The 25,085-nt window shown below is 39.9% G+C and overlaps 1 long non-coding RNA gene and 1 pseudogene across 1 annotated transcript; both read left to right on the top strand.

Annotated features, from left to right (window-relative positions):
- Positions 1 to 3,178: 3,178 nt before the first annotated feature.
- On the top strand, positions 3,179 to 3,777 carry LOC143663871 (small ribosomal subunit protein eS8 pseudogene; annotated as a pseudogene).
- A 747-nt stretch (positions 3,778 to 4,524) lies between these two features.
- LOC143663864 (uncharacterized) lies at positions 4,525 to 19,501 on the top strand. Its single transcript, XR_013166217.1, has 3 exons — positions 4,525 to 4,634; positions 18,651 to 18,907; positions 19,205 to 19,501. It is a non-coding gene; the product is annotated as an uncharacterized LOC143663864 (long non-coding RNA).
- The last annotated feature ends 5,584 nt before the right edge of the window (positions 19,502 to 25,085 follow it).

Here is a 25,085-nt window from a genome sequence, read left to right as displayed (position 1 = left end):
TTTTAAATCACCCTCCTTGCTGCTGACAGCCCCATGCAAACCTCCCTTCCCAGGGTCTATGCCTTCTTTTCCTCTCTGAAAAGCCCTCCTCCCACCCTCCAGTCCCTCCCTCCCCAACCTGCTCTGACAGGCAGACGCGCATGTAACACACACACACACACACACACACACACACACACACCAAGCTCTTCTCCACACTGTGGGTTTTATCATCCCCCAATTCCATTTATTGATGCACTTCTATGACCAAGTCCATCTGCAGCGCTGAAACAAGTCTGGAGTGATCAGGCCCTACAAAAGGAAGCTGGCTGGAGGAAATTTGGACTTTAATTCTTGGCACCTGCCTAGAGGGAGCAAGTTGGCACTGAGCAAGAAGAGGCTGACCAGATGTTCGGGAGCAACCAGACTTTATGAGGTGATGGAAACTCAGATGCAGAGGCCCATGAACTCCATAGAGAACAGTCTCTGCTAAGACACTGAGTGGGGAGTGAGAAGCACAGAGAGGTGGATAGAGAAGGAGCATTGCCAGTGGTTTGAGCTCCCACTATGACCCTCACCATCACGTTTCTTGTTTATATTTCCATTATGTGTTACCTAGCCCAGTACTGGGCTGCATGGGAGATGCGTTGGATACTGGTGAATGGGCTTTAGCATCTCAAAAAGTTATGCCCCCACCCCCTATCTAGTTCTGTCCCTTACTAGCTGTATGGGCTTGTTTGATGAGAATCAGCGTACTTTTTCTTACAGGACCACATGGTAAATATTTTAGGCTTTGTGGGCCACTGTCTCTGTCACAACTACTCAGCTCTGCCATTGTAGTGTGAAAGCAGCAGAGACAATTTGTATAAATCAGTGTGGCTGTGTTCCAATGAAACCTTACTTTACAAAATAGTTTGCCGACCTCTTAGTCTTTGCAATTTAGGTGCAATTATCAAACTGTAGTTTACAGCTCCTGGAGCTCAAGTTCAGTGACTAAAAGGAAAACTGCAAAATTGTAAAAAGTCAGAACTCTCTGCTATTCACTTAGTACACATGGTATACAGCATAGTGATTAGATTCAAGCTTGCTTTGTCACTTACAACCTTGGGTAAGTAACTTAACTGCTCTGTGCCTCCATGTCATCACCTGTAAAATCAGAGTGCTAAACAATTAGTGTGAGAATTCAATTAGTTACCTCATGTGCTTATAACAGGGTCTGTAAGCAGTACAAGCCTTATTATTAAAGAGCCTAGTGAGCTTGCTAAGATGGGTAATATCAGGGGCTTCCATCTGATGACAAAGGAAGGCCTCTTAATCTAGCTTTAGGAGGGCTTCCTAGAGGCAATAACACTGGAGCTAAGGCTAATGATAAATAAGAATCACCCAGGGGGAGAAAACAGAGGTATGTTTGAGGACCTTACTGAAGGCAAGAGAAAGCAAGTCTTATTTAGAGACTCACAGGGAGGGCCACTATTCCCAGAGAATAGAGTTTACTGCAGAGTAACCACAGAGAGATAAGGTTGCAGAGATAAATAAGGGCCAGGGCATGTAAGACTGTGAATACCACACAGTAGGATGTGGATTTTATCTTCCTGATGAGGGGAACCATTTTAATGGGGGAGGTGTGCACCCAGGTGTATGCTTACTTTGGCTGCCATGTAGAGGATGGATTGGACAGAATGTAAGTAGAGGCAGGGGACCATCAAGAAGCCCTTGTATCAATCTGGACAGGGAGGAGGAGGCTGCCCAAAGACAGTGGGCCTGGGGAAGAGAAGAAAACACAACAGGAGATGTCAGACATACTGCATTAACAAGCTATGAAATCCTATTGGATCTAAGGAATGAGAAAGAGAGAAAAAATCAAGGGTGACTTCCCAGGTTTTCATCTAACTGAAATAATGACCTGGAGATCTATTTGGCACCACTTCTCTCCTTTACAGTATGAAACAGCAGAGCTTTATCACAGACTGGTTCTGGACCAGAATCCAAAAATCTAGAGTATGAAACAGCAGTGCTTTATCACAGACCAGTTGCAAGAAACCAGATGCAAGACCAGATGCAAGAAACACCATGGAGTCTAAATTTGAGGGTCATAGGTCACCTCAATCATCCCGCTGCCTCTGGAACAGCCTGCATTCTACCCATCTGAGCAGTCAGTCATAACTGCAGTAAGAACAGACCCTCCATGAGTACATGTCTGCTCTGCTCTCAAGGAGGAAGCTGCCCAATGTAGAGGTGGAGGAGACCCTAGAGAGTCAAGGCTTTTAGCAGTTGAGGGCTAGACCCCCCGCTCTCTCTAGATTTTTCAAATTAGCCAACAGGGTCAGAATTCTTTCTGGGGCTGGGAGTGGGATAATCTGGCTGGAAGCCACTCCAACCACATCACACTAAAGCTCCACGGTCCCAGCCACGACAGATGCAATTTATCTACAGCCGAGGGAATGGGGGATGGAGGGAATGCCATTTCTTCCCTTCCTTGCTGTTTGTGGCCATTCATCACCTTGGTTATTTTTATAGCAGTATGGAGTGTTCCAGCTCTCCTGACCACCCTTTAGGAAATGTGAACAAATGAGAACTCCAGAACCCATGCTATCAAGGAAGGCATTGAGGCACAGAGGGGTGATTAAAAATGGGATGTCAAGTTTCTATGTCCCTATTTTTTAATTTAACTCCTTCTTATCCCCAGAATTCTCTGGATAAGATCTGAGGCTTCATTGGAGTTATGGACCAGAATGAAAGAGTTGCTCTAATGTAACTGGAATGTCAGTGGGCTTTGAAAAGGAAGACATTATAATGCTCATGCAAGTGATCTCCAAATTAAGCCAACAGAGTGAGCAAAACCATAACTCAATTAGGTCAGAGTGAGGCCTATAGGATTTAAAGGTTTGCTGAGAAGATTGAAAGATGGAGAAAGGAAATAAAACCTACTCTCATTTGGGTAAAGTTTCATATGTTGGTCAACTCAAAGTAAAAGTGAGAGCTTTGATGCATTGAGATTCTACTTGCTGCTTCACACTGAGACAGGCATGTTGTATAGTGGAGGGTCTGAATCTTGACTTCTCCATTTGCCTCACGAATTTATAAACTAGGGGTAATTATATCCACTTCATAGGACTGTTGTAAATTTTTTTTTAATTAATATACATTTTAACTACTGATTTAAAATCCAATACCAGCTCTTTTCTGCCAGCATTATGCAATGGGCATCTCCTACAACAATTGGCAACAAGCCCTGCAAAACCAATGGTAAGAGAAAACCATACTACAAAAAGCAGAAGTATGAGGTACGACCCTTGGCAGTCAACAGCAAGATTGGTTCCTACTGCATAAACACAGTTAATTTGTGAGGAGGCGATAAGTACCACATCCTAAGGCTGGATGTCTAGAATCTCTCCTGTGGCTCTGAATGTTGTACTCACAAAATGAGGAGCAGCAATGCTGTCCACACGTGTCCAACCATGAGCTGGTCAGCCCCAAGGCCCTGCTGAAGAGCCCCATCGTGCTCTTTGACAGCAGGCGTACTGGCAGTGGTCCCAGCCCCACTATGCACCTCTGAGAGCCCCAAGAAAGGAGCCAGGCTGACCCTGAGGAGGAAGAGATTTTAAACAAAAAGGGACCAAAGACAACTCAGAAGAAATATGATGAAAGGGAAAAGAAAACCAAAATCAGTGACCTTCTTGAGGAGTGGTTACAGCAGGGTGAACTTTTTGGTTGCATGGCTTGGCGCCAGGCCAGTGTGACTGAGCAGACAGTTCTGTGCTAGAGAGCAAGGAGTTAGTGTTCTATCTGAGGAAATGAAGACCCAGAAATGCAAATAAATCCTCCATCCCAGCTCACATAATAAATGTATGTATTGTCCTAAAAAATTTTTTTTAATCTAATATCAGCATTATTTATTTGTTTTTGCTTAAAATTACTCCCACTTTGGCCATTAGAAGACCCCTCATATTGACTCCTGTGTTCTTTTAACAGGCCCCAAATATTCTAAGTTCATTTTGTATTTTCCATGCTCCAGCCCTGGAATAAAACATTTATCCTTGGAACCCTAGTTCCTTTTAATGGAGAATGGTATTTAGAAACCAAGAACTGAGTACTAGATGAGCTTATTGTTCTTGAGGAGTCATTGCTTCTAGGCTTCCTCATTGGACAGAGCTAGGAGATATATGTAATACATCAACCCACACATACAGGTATATCTACATTTCTGTAACTATCTATTATACTCTGTTTTATAGGATGTTAACTTTAGGGGAAATAGCATAAAGGAATATAAGGGAATGCTGTGTCTTATTTTTGCAACTTTTCTGTAAGTCCAAAATTCATTCAAAATTAAGTTTTTTAAGTATGTAAAGTATCTAGAATGTAATAGGTATGTGATAACCATGAATTCCCTTTCCATCTGTGCCAGTTTGAAATAGAAAAGCCATGCTTTTTTAATCCAATCTTGTGGGAACAGACCTATTGTTGGGTAGGACCTTTTGATTAGGTTGTTTCCATGGAGATGTGACCCTGCCCATTCAAGGTGAGTCTTAATCCTTTCCTTGAGCCCTTTATGAGAGATCCTACAGAAGCTAGACAGAAACCAGAGCCCGGGAGATGTAACAATGTCCCTGCCTATTAGATGCTAAGCAAACCAGAACCTGAAGAGAGCCAAGGTAAGCTAAAAGATTAAATCCAGAGTTTGCCCTGAAGAAGCTAAGTGAGGACCCATAGATGCTTAGAGAGAAAGCAACTGTAATCAGAAGCTGAAAGCAATAGAACTGGGAGCGAGGAGAAGCAGACACTGGCCACGTGACTTCCAAGCTGACAGAGGTGTCTCAGATACTAGATGCCTTTCTTCTGAGAAGTTATCTTCTTTTCGGTGCCTTAATTTGGACATTTTCATGGTCTTAAAACTATAAATTTGTGAAAAATAAATCCTCTTTGTAAAATCCAATCCATTTCTGATCTACTACAGTCCAGCAGCATTAGCAAACCAAAACACCATCCTTCCAGTTCTTGAATCTTGACTCTTCCAATTACCTTAAAATTTATAAAGTGAGGGTGATAATATCCACCTCATAGGGTTGCTATAAAACACACTGGATGTATTTCAGGATGTGAGACTTAAATTTGCCCTTATAGCAGCAAATTCAATCTAGGTGCCACGCGGACCAAACTCTCTGGGTCAGAGCAAATAGCTGACTCTAGTGAAAAACTGAAGCAGAATCTTTATAATATGGAAGAGGTTATATTTTAGGTTCTTACAGAAGCAGACCCTGACACAAGGTGCCAGTGCTAATAATTTATCTGGGAGGTGTTCTAGTTTGCTAGCTGCTGGAATGCAACACTCCAGAGATGGATTGGCTTTTAATAAAAGGGGATTTATTTTGTTAGTTCTTCAGAGGAAAGGCAGCTAACTTTCATCTGAGGTTCTTTCTTACATGGGAAGGCTCAGGGTAGTCTCTGCTGGACTTCTCTCCAGGCCTCTGGGTTCCAACAACTTTCCCCGGGGTGATTCCTTTCTACATCTCCAAAGGCCTGGGCTGAGCTGCGAGCCCTGAGATGAGGTATGCTGAGCTACTTGGGCTGCGCAGCATTGTGCTCTCTCATTTAAGCACCAGCCAATTAAGTCAAACGTCATTCACTGCAGCAGGCACGCCCCCTAGCTGACTGCAGATATAATCAGCCACAGGTGAGGTTCACGTACCATTGGCTCATGCCTGCAGCATCAGAACTAGGTGCCTTCACTTGGCCAAGTTGACAACTGAATCTACCTCAGGAGGCACCAGAAACAACAGTAGGGATGTAAGGAAACGATACAGAAAAAGGAGGGCAGCCAAAAAGTTGTGATACTAAGCTTGCTCCCACTGTGAAGGAATGAAGCATCGTCCCAGGAGGAAACTCTGGGAAACAGTGCAAAGCACATGCTTTAAAATTATACACACGCACACACTCAAACAGCCACATTGCTGGGATAGTGTATATCCAATCCCCTAGCACATGTAAAATGGCTTTCTGTGGTGTTGGAGAAAGCCTCAGGGACAGAGCTGTAGGTTCCAGTCTCTGTGAGTCACCAGGAGCACCCTCAGGTGCAGAAACCATGGAGATGAAGGGCACAAATAGGTCTCAACATTTTGCTCCAGGCACCAGCAGCCATGTCAAGGCCTGAGTTCAGTCTGCTTGACTCTACTTCCTGAGCTTCTTCAGCTCTTCTGAGCTGCCTTCAGGGAATCATATAATATGAAGAGAATTATGGTTTCTCCTGAGCTTTTGGCTTAAGAAGAGAAAATTTATCAAGGAAAAGCTAGTTTTAGCTAACCGAATATTCATTAATCTATGACAAGGTAGCCAGGACTACAAATTTTCCCAAAGTTATATTAAAATGTATTTGTATAGAGAGAAATATGGCATTTCTATTTATATAAATATATATATATGAATATGAATATGTAAATGTCCAGGTTTGTAGGTATCTGTGGTTGAGAATGAAAATGAGACAGTGAGTAAAGAGCCATGAATTCATGAGATGTTTAAAAGGTGCTCTCTCCAACCTTGTGGTGTGTTATTTTATTAAACCACAGTAGAATTGCAAAGTATGTTGTAAATTTAAAAGTTGAACACATCATTTGCAGAAGTTTTCCACTGAGTTTGCTCTAAGAAAGGGCAATGACGAGAAAGGGACATCATCTCAACCTTCCTCCTTGAGAATGGCATGGATGGGTTCCGAGCCTGAGCAGGCACTCGACCCTACTTCCTAGGGAGCCAGAGCTTCTCACATGTGCAAGATGGTCATACAGAGACATGAAAGTTATGCTCTGCACAAACGCGTCCAGACTAGAGGAGAGGGAGTGATGAAATTCAGTCCATGGTCCCCTCATCAAGCCAAGCACTCCAACGTAGGGCTGCATCTGCTAGGGAGAAGGAGCATCTTTTTTTAATTTGCGCAAAAGCACCACGTGGGTTAGCAACATCCATGTAGTATAGTGTGGGCTATGATATCTGTTATGTGCAAGGACCAAAGACAAGGAGTTTTCATTTTTAGCATTGCAGCACCAGAACACAGAGAGATGAAGACTTGCCCAAGGTAGCATAAAAAGTCATTGATGATTTCAGATGTTTTCTGGTTTTCCTACTATGAAACCCCAGGGCTTGTTCCAGAGTCATTGTGTCCCTGTCAACCCTTCTTTTTGACAAAGGTGTGAATGGAATTGCACACACTAAGAAGAAAAAAAGCTGCCTCACAACTGCTCCTGCTTATTGAGTAACATCACTGCCCCCAAATAGAGCCAGCATCTCCTGTGACACCCCCATAATACACATCTCCATTGATTTCTTCAGCAGAAGAAGCAAGGACTATACCAGGGCCAATAGTTCATGGGTACTAGTTAGGTTCTGCTCACTGTGTGGCTAACTCCCATCTAATGTCCACAGAGAATGGGCTTCCAAAAGTCAGTGTCCAGAGGCAGCTGGATTACTTCTGCATGATGAGGAGAGAAGGGTGATAATAGTGAGGACCCTTCCATATAGAGCATCTGCAGAGACGGGCTATTCTGGCCTCCACTCAGGGCTCTGAATATGTGATCTACACATATGGACCTCCTACAGTAGTGTAGTGCACAATCAGCATAATTGTATGCAGAGGCCCTGCAACACCTCCACATGGAGGTCATCTTTCTTCCACAAGTTCTTTCATTATATTCCCTCCCTTCCCCTTATCTCAACTTCCTTTCCTCCTTCCAGGCGATATAAAACGGCTTCTCCCTTAGAGCCAATCAATCAAGGGGCAGTAGGTAGCCAGCCTCCAAGATTGTCTTGATGATCCCCACCTCTTGTTATTCACACCTTGTTCACAGTAGCCTTCTCCATTGTATTGGGATGGCTGGTAGAATGCAGGAGATGGCATGTCAATCCCAACATTAGTTATAGAAGACATTGCATTTTCTGTCTTGGTCACTACTTCTCTCTTTCCTGGATACTGTCTCTGGAAGAAGCCATGTCATGAGAAGCCCTATGTGGGTTATCAGACCGGCAAAGCAAGAAACTGAGGAATCTTGTCCAAAGTTACAAAAGAAAGCTTGGAAGCCAATCCTCCAGACCCAGGCAAACCTCAGATGGCCTCAGTCCTGCAGCCCACAGATAAGCTGCTCCAAGATTTGTGCACCACTGAAACTATGAGATAGTAAATACTTGTTGTTTTAAGCTGATAAGTTTGGGGTAATTTGTTATGCAGCAATAGATAACGAATACAGGCAGGCTACATGTTGGGCCATTACAGGTCAGGCCTCACAACAATCACCTCCACCGAGCTGTACTGAATGTTCTGCCCTCGCTTTTATCAGTGGAGATTACAAAAGACAGCTTGCTGTAAACTTGATTCTAAGCTTATTGTTTACTGCTTCACTAACTTTGTGATCCCCTTTGTGAGGGGCAACGCAAGAAGCACTTTAAAAGTTTAGGACAGTGTTTGCCTTTATCCGAGTATTCATTCTCTGAACCCTCACCGTCACTGGATTATACTTGGAAGCAAAAGTGTCCGCTTATAATATGAGCCCCCATTCCTTCGCATTCCACCCACGTGAACACCACGATCCTTTCTTGCTTGTCTCATCAACGTCTTTGGTGCACAACCTCTCACTGATCGACAGGGGATCAATACACTGGGGATAGAAAGTACAGTTGCAAATTCTGCATAAAAGGAGGGCAGGATTTCATAAAGTCTGTGAAAGTGGAGTTGGCGAACAACTGGAGTCCTGTTTAAAGCTTTTGACAAATAAGTATTTGGAGAGTGAGAGTAGTATCATCAGAGAAGCAGAAAACAGCAAGGACGATGATACCATGACGACTTTGAAAGAGAATGGTTTGAATATCAAAGGGATAAGAGAGGCTCTTGAGAAAATTGATAAAGCGCTCAAAGAGTTTTTGCAAAAATTACCCGTCTTTTTATGATCATGCTGCAAAAGTCAAACATGAATTCAGCAATGCCGTTTCATTCTATAATATACTTTTGTTGGGAAAATTTCCACCGAAAAAAGTCAACTCCCAGTTCATTCTTTGTTCCTCTATAAAGTGTACAACTTCAATTTTAACTGTAAAATAAAATAAACTTTTTTAAATAATTTTTGTTTTCACTTTTCAGGGTGCAGTCTAACAAAGCTATTTTATAAATGTACACACGAATCACCCTTTTAATTATTTTATTTTATTTAAATTTTACAAACACGCCCCCTTTTCCCCTCCAACCCCTATGTCCCAGTAACCTGTCATCTACTTTCTATCTCTGAGTATTTCTTAACCCTAGTCATCTCTTATAAGTGATATCATAAAGTTTTTGTTCTTATAGGCTTTGCAATTTCATTTCATTGCGTATAATGTTTTCAAGATTTTGCTATATTGCAAAATGTCTCATAATTTCATTCTTCCTGTGGTCAAACTATTCCATTAATTACTCTTTTTCGGGGATAATTTAAAGTAGCCTTTTTCTGCTTCCAAGTATCCCAAGGCGTCAAAGACCGACTAACTCTAACGGAAAAAAACAAAAACAAAACATATTCTCCTAAGGAACTGGCCTGTGGCTTCCTTTCTCTCTTTTTTTTTTTTAACATTTTTCATTATTCAATATAACATATATACAAAAAAGAATAAATCTCAAAGTAACAAGTAATTATAGAACAGATTTCAGAGTCTGGTATGGGTTACAGTTCCATAATTTCAGGTTTTTCCTTCTAGCTGCACCGAGACACTGCAGACTAAAAGAAATATCAATATAATGACTCGGCAGTCATAGCATTTGTTAAATCCTATCTTCTTTGTTATAACTCCTTGGCCTCCTTCCTGATTACTTTGAGTTTTGTTACTTCCACTCTTCACTTTTTGCCTAAACTTCCAGGGAGCATAAATCAAACTTTGCTGTTTTTAATGCTTTAGTTCCTCTTTATCTTTGGTTCCATTTTATCTTTGTAAACCAATTGACTACGTATTTTGTGGGTAAAGTGTACCAAGTTTTCTGTGGAAGAGGGCAGCACATTAACTATTGACAAATTCTAAAGCTGCGCTTTGAGAGATCAGCATGGACATTCTAATTGTTTCTTCAAGTGTCCTATCCTGGTCTCATTCCCCTGGGCTTCTTTAGAGCATTTGACCAGGTCAGACACAAGCCTCTTCCCCATCTCTTCCTCCACGCAACTCCTCCTTCCACCCCCCATCCCCACCATCCCCTCACACACCCCAAGCCCCTCCTCCCTTGGCTTTTTCTAGCATTTGATACTCTTAGTTTTCCTTCTACAATTTTGCCCTCTCCCTTCTTGGTCTCTTTTTCCAAACGTAGAAATTTCCCTGCCTGAAATGTCTGCCTTCTTTCCAGATGTTTCTGTAGCATCTAGAAAGCTGAAATGTCTAACACCCATATTGTCAAGTCAACAAAATTTTTAAGGCCACTCCAAGGATACATATTCTGATGCTCACTTCCTCCTACCCACCCACATACACATTCGTTTTATTTTTTCTTAGCTTTTCATGAAATATTTAAGCCATACAAAAAGGTATAAAGAATAAAATATCGCTAGCGACATAAAGGGCAGCCTAGGAATCAGAGCCATTGCGAATAATAATAAACATGGGTACCACAACTTCTCCCACTGAATTTCATCTTCCTTGCAATCTGATGAGGTCTCTATTGTCATTCTCATTTAGGGAAGAAGGTTCAGAGAGTATCCAACGTGGTAGAGTGAAATGGTTAGGACATGGACCAGTAATCACACTGCCTGGGTTTGAACCCTGCTTCTGGCATGTGCTAGTTGTGTGATGTAGACCCAGTTACGTAAATGCTCTATGCTTCTAGCTTTCTCATCTCTAAAATGAGACTAATAACAGTACTTAGTTCATGGAATTTTTGTAAAAATTTGATGTATGTTTGGGAGAGAAACTGGCATATTATAGGTGCCATTTAAGTGTTTGCTGATGCTGTCACTTCTGCTATTATTATTATTATTGCTTGAGCTGCCCAGAAAAGAGAGCTATATTATTCTGCCTAATACTCCATACCCAGGGGATTCTAATACTTATAGCTGGAGCAGATCAGCTCCCACCACAGATATACCCACACCCCAAGCTAGGGCCCAATCATCTGATCCTTGGGGCAACTGAAGAAGCCCCCGGCCTGCTCTTCATGATTCATCCTTGTTGGTCTGAGTTCAGATCCCATTCTGCCCTTGTTCCTCTGTATCCTCTTGTTCTAGTTTGCTAGCTGCCGGAATGCATCACACCAGAGACAGATTGGCTTTTAATAAAAGGGGATTTATTTTGTTAGTTCTTCAGAGGAAAGGCAGCTAACTTTCCACTGAGGTTCTTTCTCACATGGAAGGCACAGGATGGTCTCTGCTGATCTTCTCTCCAGGCCCCTGGGTTCTAACAACTTTCCCCAGGGTGACTTCTTTCTGCATCTTTGAAGGCCTGGACTGAGCTGCGAGTACTGAGATGAGGAATGCCAAGCTGCTTGGCTGTACTACATTGCGCTCTCTCATTTAAGCACCAGCCAATTAAGTCAAAGGTCACTCATTGCAGCAGACACGCCTCCTAGCTGACTGCAGATGTAATTAGCAACAGATGAGGTTCATGTACCATTGGCTTATGTCCGCAGCAACAAGACTAGGTATGCTCACCTGGCCAAGTTGACAACTGAATCTAACTAACACATATGCCATTGGCTTATGTATGCAGCAACAAGACTAGGTATGTTCACCTGGCCAAGTTGACACCTGAATCTAACTAACACACCTCTCAAGACTGTGAGGGGTGAAGGGAGTCCAGCAGACCGAACTCCTTGGAGGAGACCACCTTCCAAGACTCCCCCATCATCATCCTCTCCTGGTACACTCTTGCCTGGTTGGTGGGACGCCCTTGGACTTCTGATAGTTCCACCACCACATGAATACCCTTGCCCACTCAGCATTTCTAACCTCTGAACCTGAGGCCCTCCAGGCCTACACCAACCCAGGACCAATTAGGTTCTCTTCAGACAAGAGTCACCCAGTGTGGGAATGGCACCTCTTTATATCTACCAGGTATTACTTTCTCTTTTAATTAGTTACTTCATTTTTTTAAGATCTATGGCCCATTGCTAATCAGCCTCCTGTCTTGGCATTTTCCCAGAGAGCTGATAAGCAATCTGAAGAACTGGGCTAGATTGGGCCTTCACGCAAATGCAGTTGCACTTTTATTGCTGCCATAATTTTGAATTGCTGAATAATGAGATTGATCTCTCAGAGAAGTAAAAAGCAAATATGTGGCCACTTAGCAGCCAACACTTATTTCTTCATCATTTGTTGCTGCCAAGGATTGTGTCTTGTTTTTCCTCATTTCTGGTCATGGCAACCTCTACAGTCAGGAATTTCTAGGTGGTGGTCAACTTAAGCAGGTTCCATCTAGTACTATTTTTCTTGTAAACATCTATCATGACAAGACTTCCTGAAAGGCAGAGTAAGGAGCTTGGCAGATTCTCTAGCAAAACTGGAGAAAATTATTTTTTTTTAAAATATTTAATTGTTTAAAGTCTCTGGAAACTGACATAAGGGTATAGCAAATAGAGAAATATTCATTCAAGAAAACCTACTAAAACTCAGTAACAACGTCAAGAGTGTATGACATTTGAGCCACAACTCACTTTCTTACCCACCCACCCAGCTCCATATTATAGCAGCGCTGCCCTAAGCCAGTGTGAACAGGAAGGTGGGGGTTTCTTCTCTTCCCAGCTCCCAACCTGGCCTAGGGTTTCCCTCTGGGAAGGGAAGGCTACTAACCTTTCTCACTTGCTCATTACTACCCCTAACCCAATGTTGCAGAAGCTCTATTTTGGGTAAAGAAACAGAGAAGACCAGTCTCCCTTGCCCCACTCACAACTCACCCCCACCACCCCACCCCACCCCACCCCCATCACTCTAGGGCAGAAACTATAATTTAGGTAGAGTACACTGAGAATATGGGGGGCCCGACTTCTGTATAGCCTGAACTCACCCTTAGAGAAGAGGTTCCAAGCCAGGAGAGACCAGCTGAGAGGACGAGGTTTGCATCTAACCCCCAGTGCCCACTCATAGAGTAGAGGTACCACTCTGGAAAAAAGGCAGTCTCTGCCCTCAGCTCTGGTGCAATGATGTAGGGGCTTTGCCCAGAGAGAAATGCCATAAGGAAGAAGAGCTGTGATAACCTCCAAGCCACACACACCCAACAGTCAAGTGTAAAGCTCTAACTAACTGCTTTAGTTTGCTAAAGCTGACGAAATGCAATATACCAGAAATGAGTTCGCTTTTACAAGGAAGATTTACTAAATTAAAATCTTACAGTTTTTAGGCCATGAAAATGTCCAAATCAAGGTATCAACAGATGATGTTTTCTCCCTGAAGAACAGCTACTCATGATCCCCAGTTTCTCTGTCACATGTTCTGGCAAGTGACAAAGTCTGCTGGTCTCTTCTTGGTTTCATTACCTCCAGCTTCTGGCCTCAGTGGTTCCCCCTCTGTTTTCAGTCTCTCTTAGTTTGTCTGTGTTCTTCTGTGTATTTCATCGCTGTAAAGAACTCCAGTAAGAGGATTAAGAACCACCTGGGACATACCTCAACTGAAATAGCCTAATCAAAACACCCCACCCACAATAGGTTTACACACACAGGAATGGATTAGCTTTAAGAAAATGACATTTTCTGCTGTACATAACAGCTTCAAACCATCACTGGTCAAGGGGCTTAAGCACAACCTTTGACTGATAAGTGGCATATGCTGATCCAGGGGTAACCCCGAGTTATATAGGTTTAAAGATTGAAAACCAAGGAGAAAAAAATCTGAGCAAGGATGTCAGAGGTTACACACTGCAGGGGAAATAGATCTCACAGAACTAGTGCTGCCAAGTTATTAGGCAAATATCCAAGCAAACAACAAAAATAACCCAGGGGTAGAATCATTAACCAGAGTTACTACCATATATTATTTTAAATGTACACTTTTTAACAAAAAAAAAGTGTGGAACATGCAAAGAAATAAGAAAGTGCAACACACATACAGGGAAAAGAGCAGGCAATAGAAATTTACTTTGAAGAGGTCTGAATAGTTGACTTAGCAGACAAAGACTGCAAAGCATCTAATATAAATATTTTCTTTAAAAAAAAAGGAAACCATGCCAGAGAATAAAAAGAAAAGCTGTAATGACAAAGTCTCATCATATAGAGAGTACTAATGAAGAGAAATTATTCAAAATAATCAAATTTAAATTATGGATCAGAAAACTACAATAAATAAAATGAAAAACTCACTAAAGAGCTCAAAAGTACATTTGAGCTAATAAAGCAAAGAACCAATGACCTTAAAGACAGATCAATAGAGATGATGAGTTCTAAAGAAAAGAGAGCAAAGAAATGAAGAAAAACAAAGACATTTAGAGAAATGTGGGGCACCATTAATGCAATGGGAGAGAGAAAAGTGATAGAAAAAATATTTTAAAAATAAGGGCTGGGGTGGCGCAGTGGCAGAATTCTCACCATGCTGGGGACCGGGGTTCGGTTCCTGGTGCCTGACAGTGTATTAAAAGAAGTAAAATGTTTTTTAAAAAACATTAAAAAAATAAGGGCTGGGCAGTGCAACAGTGGCTCAGTAACAGAATTCTCACCTGCCATGCCAGAGACCGGGGTTCGATTCCTGGTGCTGGTCCATGCAAAAAAAAGGGGGGGTGGGGCTGACCTGAAACTTAGTACAGTTATATACAAAAACAGTTAAAGTAACCGAAAAAGAGATCAAGCCTCAATTAGAGTTTAAAACAAAGTGAATCTGGCTGGATCTAAGGTAAAGTAGAATGCAGGGTAAAAGATGGTAGGGTATGTACTCTAGAATTTCTGGTACTGCATGAGATCAAAGGCACAGAGGTTTGTTTTGTCTAGAACCTAAATTTTCTGTAGCATAATCTAAATCAACCTTTCTGGATAGCTCATTTAAACAACCCAAACTCCTGGAGTCCAGAACAGGAACAAGGCCTTGTAATTCTGTATAGCTTAATATAATAACCAGGATACATTTCAGAAGACAATCAGTTAATAATTGAGGAGTATCGGTAGCATCCCTTGACAATCTGAAAAGGGGAAAAATAAATAAACAAATATATTTATTTATATATTTAATAGTTTGACAGTTATATATATTAAACTCTTCCACCTAGGAAACCCTAGGTACCCTCTCAACCATTGAGAACAAACAATCCCACTTTAAAACTGGACAGAGACTTGAGCAGACATCTCTCTGCAGAAGATACATAAATGACCAGAAAGTACATGAAAAGATGCTCAACATCATTAGTCATCAAGGAAATGCAAATCAAGACCACAATGAGATACCATTTCACACCCATTAGAATGGCTGCTTTTTACAAATGGAAAACAAGTCTTGGAGAGGATGTGGAGAAATAGGAGCACTCATGCATAGCTGGTGGCAATGTAAAACCGTGCAACCACTTTACATTGCCAGTTTGGCAGCTCCTCGGAAAGCCATGTAGAACTGCCAGATAACCCAGAAATCCTAGTCTAGGCATATACACAAAAGAATTGAAAGCAAGGACTTGAACAGGTATTTGCACAACTGTGTTCACAGTGGCATCATAACAATTGCCAAAGATGGAAGCAACCCAAGTGTCCATTAACCAGTGAATGGTTAAATAAAATATTGTCTATACATACACTAGAATATTACTAACCCATGAAAAGGAATAAAGTCCTGATACATGTGACAACATGATGAACCTTGCAGATATTATGCTGAATTAGCCAGACACAAAAGGACATATACTGTACATCTCACTGATTTGAGACAATTGGAATAAACAAACTCATGGAGTCAGAATCTAGAATATAGGTTATCAGGGGATAATCCTAGAACATAGGATAACCAGGTGGGGAAAGGGAAAGAGAAGTTAAAGCTTAAAATGTTCAGGGTTCCTACTTGGAATGTTGTAAATGTTTTGGTAATTATGGTGGTGATGGTAGCACAGCCTTGTGAACACTATTAACAGTCTTGAATTATAGATCTGAATAAAATTTAAAGGGGAAATGCTAAATTGTATATATGGTCATGTTCTAGTTCGCTAGCTGCCAGAATGTGATATACCAGAAACAGAATGACTTTTAAAAAAGGAAATTTAATAAGTTGCTAGTTTACAGTTCTAAAGCTGAGAAAATGTTCCAATTAAAGCAAGTCTATAAAAATGTCCAAATTAAGGCACCAACAAGAGGTTACTTTTCTAGCTTGCTAGCTGCCAGAATGCAATATACCAGAACTGGCACAGCTTTTCAAAATGGGAATTTAATGTTACAAGTTTACAATTCTAAGGTCACAAAAATGTCCCAATTAGATCAAGGATATAGAAATGTCCAATCTAAGGCATCCAAAGAAAGATACCTTGGTTCAAGAAGGACGATGAAGTTCAGGGTTTCTCTCTTAACAGGAAAGGCACATGGTAAACATGGCAACATCTGCTAGCTTCCTCTCCATGCCTCTTGCTTTATGAAGCTCCCCCAGGGGTGTTCTCCTTCATCTCCAAGAGTCACGGGCTGCTGGACTCTTGGCCTGTGGCTCTGCTGTGGTTTTGCAGCTCCCTCCTCATTCTTATGTCTCTGCTGCTCTTATAGAATCTCAAACCTTTTCCAAAATGCTTCCTCTTTCAAAGGATTCCAGTAAAATAATCAAGACCCACCTGGAATGGATGGAGTCATATCTCCCACTATTCAAAAGTTCACACCCACAATTGGGTGAGTCACATTTCTGAGGAGATAACCTAGTCAAGTTTCCAACCTACATTATTGAATAGGGATTAAGAGAAACTATTGCTTCCACAAGATTGATTAGAATTAAAACATGGCTTTTATAGGGTACATAATCCTTTCAAAACTACACAGGTAACAATGATTTTTTTTTTAATTCCATGGAATGCATTACGCCAACAGTGAACCCTCAGTTAAACCATGGACATTAATAGTACAGTTATAAAGATGGGCTATCATCAATTTTAACAAATATCCCACACCAACGCAAGATGTTGGTAGTGGGATGGTACAATGGAATCCTGTATTTTATACATGATTACTCTGTAAACCCACAATTTCCCTAATACAGAAAACATTTAAAAACCACAAAATACTATTTTGCACTCTCTAGAATGACTGTTCAAAAAAAAAAAAAAGATGTGGAAAAGTTGGAAACTTGATAGATTGCTGGTGGTACTGTAAAATTAGAATATTACCAATATTGTTGCATCCACCTGTATTCTCCTCCTGTGTCCCAACTCCTGCCTTCCCTCAGAAGGAATAACCTTTTGCTGAATTCCGCATTTATAATTCTTTGGTTCTTGTGAGACAGCTTAGTGATAGGAGAGCAGATTTGGAGCCTCAGTGCCTGGATTTGTGGCCATTGTGGTAGACAGCTTCCAAAACTTGGCAGTTCTTCAAAATGTTAAATATAGAGTTACCATAAGACTCAGCAGTTCTACTCCTAGGCATATCACCAAGAGAAATGAAAACATACACTCAAACAAGTATGAACACTTGCACACAAAAGCTCATAGCAGCATTACTCATAATAGCCAAAAAGTGGAAACAACCCAAAAGTCCATCAACTAACGAATGGCTCAATAAAGTACGGTATATACACACAATGGAATATTATTTAGTAATCAGAAGGAATAAACTACAAAAGACCACACACTGTGTTTATTTGAAATTTCCATTTATGTGAATGTACAGTATATTTCATAGATAAGTAGATTAGTGGAGGTCTAGGCTGGGCCGGGGGGTCGGAGAAAATAGGGAGTGACTACTAATGGGTATGGACTTTATTTGGGGAAAGACAAAAATGTTCTAAAATTAGATTGTAAATATACTAAAAGCATTGATTGTGTACTTTAAAGAGGTTAATTGTATAGTGCGTGAAGTATATCTCAAGAAATATATTATTAGAATAATAATGCATTATTAGAATAATAATATATCATCGGACTATACAATGCAAACAGTGAATGCTATTGTAAATGGTGGAGCATAGTTAATTATAAAAATTATAAAATTATAAAAATGTTCTTTCATGAATTGTAACAAATATAACACACTAAGGCAAGGTGTGAATAATAGGGTATTTTATGGGAATTATGTATTTTATGCATGGTTTTATTGTAAGTCTACAGTCTCTCTAATTTAAAAATGATAAAAACAAAAAGACATGCAATATTTGGTGAATCCAAAAGGATACACATAACCTACATGTACACTAGATGGCATGATGATAAAGTGAACACCCACTTAAAAATTAGAATATTACCAATATTGTTGCATCCACCTGTATGCTCCTCCTGTGTCCCAACTCCTGCCTTCCCTCAGAAGGAATAACCTTTTGCTGAATTCCGCATTTATAATTCTTTGGTTCTTGTGAGACAGCTTAGTGATAGGAGAGCAGATTTGGAGCCTCAGTGCCTGGATTTGTGGCCATTGTGGTAGACAGCTTCCAAAACATTCCCCAGTGATCCCAACCCCCAGTATCCATGCCTTTGTGTAATCACGCACACCCCTGAGTAGGTGACTACTTTATAATAAACAGAAATTGATTAGGTTGCAGAAAGACTGCAGATTCATCTTGCTCACATTTACTTGCTTTCGTTCTCGCTCACTCTGACAGAGACCAGCTGCTCCATATTCTGAGCTGTCCTATGGAAAGGCCCAGTGACAAGGAACAGAGAGAGACTCCCAGTCCCACAGCCCTGAGACCCTGAATCCTGCCAGCAGTGACATGGGTGAACCAGGAAACGGATCCTCCTCCAACTGAGGCTTGAGATGACTGCAGCCCTAACCTAGTCGTGATTGCAGCCTTCTTAGCCCCTAAGCCAGAGAACCCAAGCTAAGCCACACCCAGATTCCTAACCTACAGGAACTCAGGTAACAAATGTTGTCGTTGGAAGCTGCTAAATGTGTGGGTAATTTGTTATGCAGTAATAGTCAACTAATACAGGCATTACTAGCAATGTGAACTTGGGTAAGTTACTTAACCTTTCTGTGCCTATTTTCATGGCTGTGAATGAGGATAATAATAGCACCTTCCTAATATTAATCTAAGACCCAACCTATTCTCACCTAGCCATGAGCATATCTGCCTGAGGTTGGAATGTTGGGAAATAGGCTGCTAGTCTAGATCAGTCATTCTTGTTTGTAGGATCTCCTCTTATTTTTTTACAGGTAAAGGGGGTTGGCTAGTCTCAGAAACAGATCCTGCACTGGTGAGATGGAATTCATTGAAGTTCATCTTTGTTCGGTGCTCAGGGAGCTCCACCGATGCTGCAGAGCCCTCTCTGAAAACATTCATCTTTCACAGAGAGCGATCACATCCCTTCTGAACCGTCAGTTTTCCTGAATGAAGCCACAGATGTTTCTGATTTGTCATTCCTGTGTGCCCCTCTGGAGCACCTCAAAATAGAGCTCAGAGCAATCAACTCACTGGGCTCTGGACCTGGACACATGGAAGCTAAACAAGATGCTGCCATGACATGTGTTTCCAAACGTGGTGATTTGCTTATTCAGCAAAAACCATACACTCAGGCTCACTGCATGCCAGGCACTGTGGTAGTCCCTGAGGTTCTGCACCAAATAGGTTCAGGGGACACCCATTAGGATTGAGGCAGAAACTTCCCCTAAGTGTAGGAGTCTAGAGCCCTCCATGCCAGAGTGAATGCTTTTCCCTTTCTTTCTCCAGAATTGGGTTCTGTTACTCCATTTTACTGAATTTCTTCCTCTGCTAAGAGTGTGGAGTGGGCAGAAATTGACCCATCCAAAAAAAGGGACCTTAAGATATTGGCATTTATAGGTTCCGTCCCAAACAGCTGGGTCCCTGCCTGATCATCCTAGAGGAACTCACAAGTTCATAAACCTCACACACATGAAACTTCCATTGAGCATTTTAGTGTCTCCCTCTTAAATATAAAGGGCAATCAAGGGTCACCAGATGTTTGAAATACTCTGTCAGGAAAGGCAAAAACTAAAACAAGCAAGCAGAAAAGGAAATTCAGAGGAAAAAGAAGCAATGTAGACAATAAAGCTTACAATTACTATCCTCAGAGATATAAGGGGAAATATTACATACTTGGAACTGGGACATATAATTATTAATGAAGAAATACTAAAATAAAAAGAGCTCTTGAAAATTGGAAACATTATAGCAAAAATAACAAACAATAGAATAGCAGTAAAAGTAAATTAAGAAAATCTCTGAAGAGAAGAGCAAAACTCCAAAAAGATGGAAAATAGAAGAAAATATGGGATTATAAAACCGGTGAGCCAATATTTGAATAACAAAAGTTCCAGAAGAGAGAAATTATTGAAGCAATAAATGAAGACGTGAGTTTCCAGATTGAGATGGTCATCAAATGCCAGAACAATGGATGGAAAACGTCCCGTGCTTACTGACATTCAAAAAATCAAGAACCAGAACAGCGCCACACTTCTCAACATCAATACTCAAAGCTAAAAACAATGGGACAATATTTTAAATTTCTTGAAGGGGCAGAAAATGATTTCCATTGAAAAATTTACATGCAGTCAAACTATTAATCAAATGTGAGGATGTAATTTTTTAACCACCTCACAGATACAAGGTCTCAAAAATATTGCCTCCCATGAACACTTATTCAAAATGCTATTAAGGGGCGGGCCGCGGTGGCTCAGCGGGCAAAGTGCTTGCCTGCTATGCCGGAGGACCTCGGTTCGATTCCCGGCCCCAGCCCATGTAACAAAAAACGGAAAAACAAAATACAATAAAACAAGAAAATGTTTAAAGATGTTTCCCTTTCTTCCTTCCTTCCTTCCTTCTCTCTGTCTTTCCTTTAAAAAAAAAAAAAAAAAAAAAAAATGCTATTAAGGGGTGCTCACCCCCAAGGCAAAGAAGTAAACCAAGAAACAGGAATCCCAGCATCCAGGAAATATAAGAAGTTGATCCAGCAGACAGTTAAAGGAAATTCCCACTTAGATATAAAAGGAAGTCCCAGGATAAAAGTGGCAGGGCAGGAGAACCAAGAAAAAAGTTCAAGCCAATACATATTTTGATATATATTGACATATTTAAAATAAAATTATAAATCTGCCAGAGCTCTCAGGGATGAATTAGTGATAGGTACATAGAAAACCAAATAACATGACAAGTCATGGCAAATATAATCTAAGGAAAACAACAAAGTTGTTCAAGAAAGGAAATATAGTCATGATACATTATATAACACAAGCTGAAACTAATATAACAATAATAAAGTAAATATTGAATAGTAATATTATCAAAAAATGATGATATAGTAATATTGGAAGAATGGGGATTTTTGTGGAGGAGATAAGAGGTAATCTTTTTACAGAGAAGGAAGTTAATACATGACAAGTAAAATTTTCAAACAGCAATATAAGCATGTTATTTAGACATATGGAATTGAAACTAAAAAAACAGCTAAAAGTAGGAAATGGTTGCCTCAGGGGATAATAAATCAGGAGAAGAGAGGAGGATTTCCTCCTCTTAAAAGCCGTATATGAGTATGTATTCTTTTAGCTAGCTACATGAAATTTAAATGTGAACTACTTATTAAATGATAGCATTGATTTAATGTTAAATTTTTAGTTATGATCACTAGTTATATAGAACAGCGTCTTTAATTCTTCAAAGACACATGAAGGAGTATTTGGAGTAAAGTATCACAATGTCTGTAATTAACTTTCAAACATTCAGCGAAAAACAAAGATTAGAGAGAGAGAGATGATTGGATAGGAAAGAAAATAAAGCAAATGTGGCAAAATGTAATTTTGTAAATCTAGATAGATAAAAGGTATATTCTAAAAGAAATCAAAGACCTAAATAAATGGAAAGCCTTCTATGTTCATGGATTGGAAGACAAATATTATTAAGATGTCAATACTACCCAACTTGATTTACAAATTCAACACAATCCCAATCAAAATTCCAAGAACTTTCTTTGCAGAATTGAAAAAGTCAATCATCAAATTTATATGAGATGATAAGGGGCCCAGAATAGTCAAAGTCATCTTGAAAAAGAACCAAGAGGACTCACACTTCCCAATCATAAACTTATTACAGAGCCACAAAAATCAAACAGACTGGTACTGGCACAAGGGCAGATGTATAGACCAATAAGAGTTCAGAAGTCCACCCTCACATCTATGACCAATTGAATTTTGATGAGGGTGCCAGATACATTCAATGGGGATAGAATAGTTTCTTCAACAAATGGTGCTGTGAAAACTTGATGTCCATATGCAAAAGAACAAAGGTGGACCCCTACCTCATGCCATATTTAAAACTTAACTCGAAATGGATCAAAGACCTAAATATAAGAACCAAAACTATAAAACTTGTAGTAGAAAACATAGGGAAGTATCTTCGGGATGTTGTGTTAGGCAATGGTTTCTTGGACTTTATACTCAAAGCACAAGCCACAAAAGAAAAAACTAGATAAGTGGGACTACATCAAAATTTAAAACTTCTGTTCCTAAAAGGATTTCATCATGAAGAAAAAAAAATACACAATGGGAGATAATATTTGGAAACCAAATATTTTCTCAAGGTTTAATATCCAGAATACATAAAGAAATTTTACAACTCAACAACGAAAAGACAAACAACCCAATTAAAAATGGGCAAAAGATTTGAATAGACATTTCTCCAAAGAAGATACACAAATGGCAAAAAAAAAAGCACATGAAAACATGTTCAATATAATAAGCCATTAGATATTGGCTATGTAAATATCCAATTTACAGAGATATTGAGAAATGTAAATCAAACCCACAATGAGATACCATTTCACATGCACTGCAATGGCTACTATCTAAAAAACAGAAAATAAAGGTTGGAGAGGATGTAGAGAAATGGAAACATTCATTCACTGTTGGCAGGTATGAAAATGTTGCAGCTGCTCTGAAAAAAAGTTTGATGGTTCCTAAAAAAGTTAAATGTAGAATTCATATATGATCTGCAATCCCACTTTTAGGTATATACCCAAAAGAATTAAAAGCAAGGATTCAAGCAGATTGGTGAACACACCTATTCCTTAACAGCATTATTCACAACTGACAAAACATGGGAGCAACCCACATATCCATCAAAAGATACACAAAATATAGTACATACATGCAATGGAATATTTATCAGCTATAAAAAGAATGAAGTTTGATACACATGACAACATGGATGAACTTGAAGACGTAATTTTCTGGCAAAATAAGCCAGACACAAAAGAACAAATATTGTATACGCTTACTGATATGAAAGAATTAGAATAAGCAAATTCGAAGAGTCAGGAACTAAAATGCAAGTTAGCAGGCTTGGAGGAGAGAATAGGGAGCTAATGTTTAATTGTGCAGAATGTCTGTTTGGGGTGATGGAAAAGTTTTGGTAGTGGAAGGTGATGGCGGTAGTACAACATTGTGAATTTAATTAACACCACTGAATCATATATTTGAATGTGGCTTAAGGGGGAAATTCTTGGTTTTATATATTTTACTAGATTAAATATTTTTAAAAGTCCATAGGATTGTACAACACAAACAGTGAGCACCAATTAAACTATGGACTATAGTTCACAGTATAATTATAATAATATTTTTTAATCAATTATAACAAAGTTACCACACTAATGCAAAATGTTAATAATAGAGGAGCATATGGGGACTTTGTATTATTTTTCTATAAACTTACAACTGCTCTATTAAAAGATATGTTAAAGAAATGTTTGTGGGAAAACTAAGTATATGTCATACTCTGATAAATATTAAAAATTCAACATACACACTTGGCCTAATGCTTGGCATATATATAAGCCAATAAATATTAGTTATTTTTTAATCATTATCATCATCATTATTTTTCACCAAGTGGTCCATTTTAACTGATAAGATTATATAAGATGCTGATAGACCACTGACTATTATACCTTAGACAATTTTTCTCTACTGTTCTACCCACCCACCCAAGACTGAAGGACTGCTGTATAGTACTGGAAACATAATACTCTTCCTTCTTACATAATGGCCCTGGGCCACACTCAGTGAAAGTTCTGTACGCATATGGTTTGAGATGGCCCAGAGGTGGCTAATGGTAGAAAGTAGAATCACAAATCTTGAAGGGAAAGTTCAAAAGGTACCCATTTGGTGGATCTGGGTAGAAGATAGGGTGGTGCCCAAACCAGACCTAGCCACCTTTTTCTTTATGGCACATTGAGCCAGAGTTAAGAGTCTACACTGATTTCCCATCCCCAGGGCCATCCCAAGTCCTAGACCTGTTGGTTTTTGCCTATTCATTTCCAAATGAGCTACAATTATACCCAATCCTAGTTCATGTTATTGTTTTCTGCCCACTTGAGAAGAACTGTTATGTCTTCCCAGAGTTTCTCCTTAACAACTTGGTGATCCATCTCCTGACAAGCTCAACAGAATTGCATATTTAGAATATTCAGTACATTCTTCCCTCTCTGTGTCACTGATAGATGTTTAAAGAAACTCACTGTAGAAAAAATATGAGGCGAATGCATCTGCATGTGTTTCTGTTCTGAGATGTTCCACGTCATTTCTAACCAGTGTTGCCTGCCTTTAGGTTGAGTCCCCATTCTCATAGTAATATATCATTCATATGTATATGTGTGTATTTGTGTGTAGATAGCTAGAGATAGATGTTGATGGTGATGATGATGGATAGATAGATAAATAGACAGGCTATATGTATGAGTGTGTGTGCGCATACACAGATATGCATACAAATATATAAGACTATAAATGTATACATATGCTTAAATGTATATAAAGTTACATACATCTTTCCAATGACTTTTTGAAAGGTCATATGAACTAGTCCTCTTTGATTGATGTATTTTTCAAAACAACCATTAAATGTACTTCCCTCAAGGAAACAGTAAAATTCTAGGATATGGCTGAAAAAAGAGAGGAATTATATAGAATGAGTGTGAAAATAATCAAGTTGGTTGACTAGAAAAGTAAGGGAATTACCTATCATTGTAAAACTGCTCAGGTCCCCTTAGCTGTAGGCACCACCACTCGCCCTTCATCACACCAG

This window comes from Tamandua tetradactyla, chromosome 2, assembly GCF_023851605.1.
Source record: "Tamandua tetradactyla isolate mTamTet1 chromosome 2, mTamTet1.pri, whole genome shotgun sequence".
NCBI lineage: Eukaryota > Metazoa > Chordata > Mammalia > Pilosa > Myrmecophagidae > Tamandua > Tamandua tetradactyla.
Note: the sequence above shows the minus strand (reverse complement) of the source record. Positions and strands in the feature narration are given on the sequence as shown.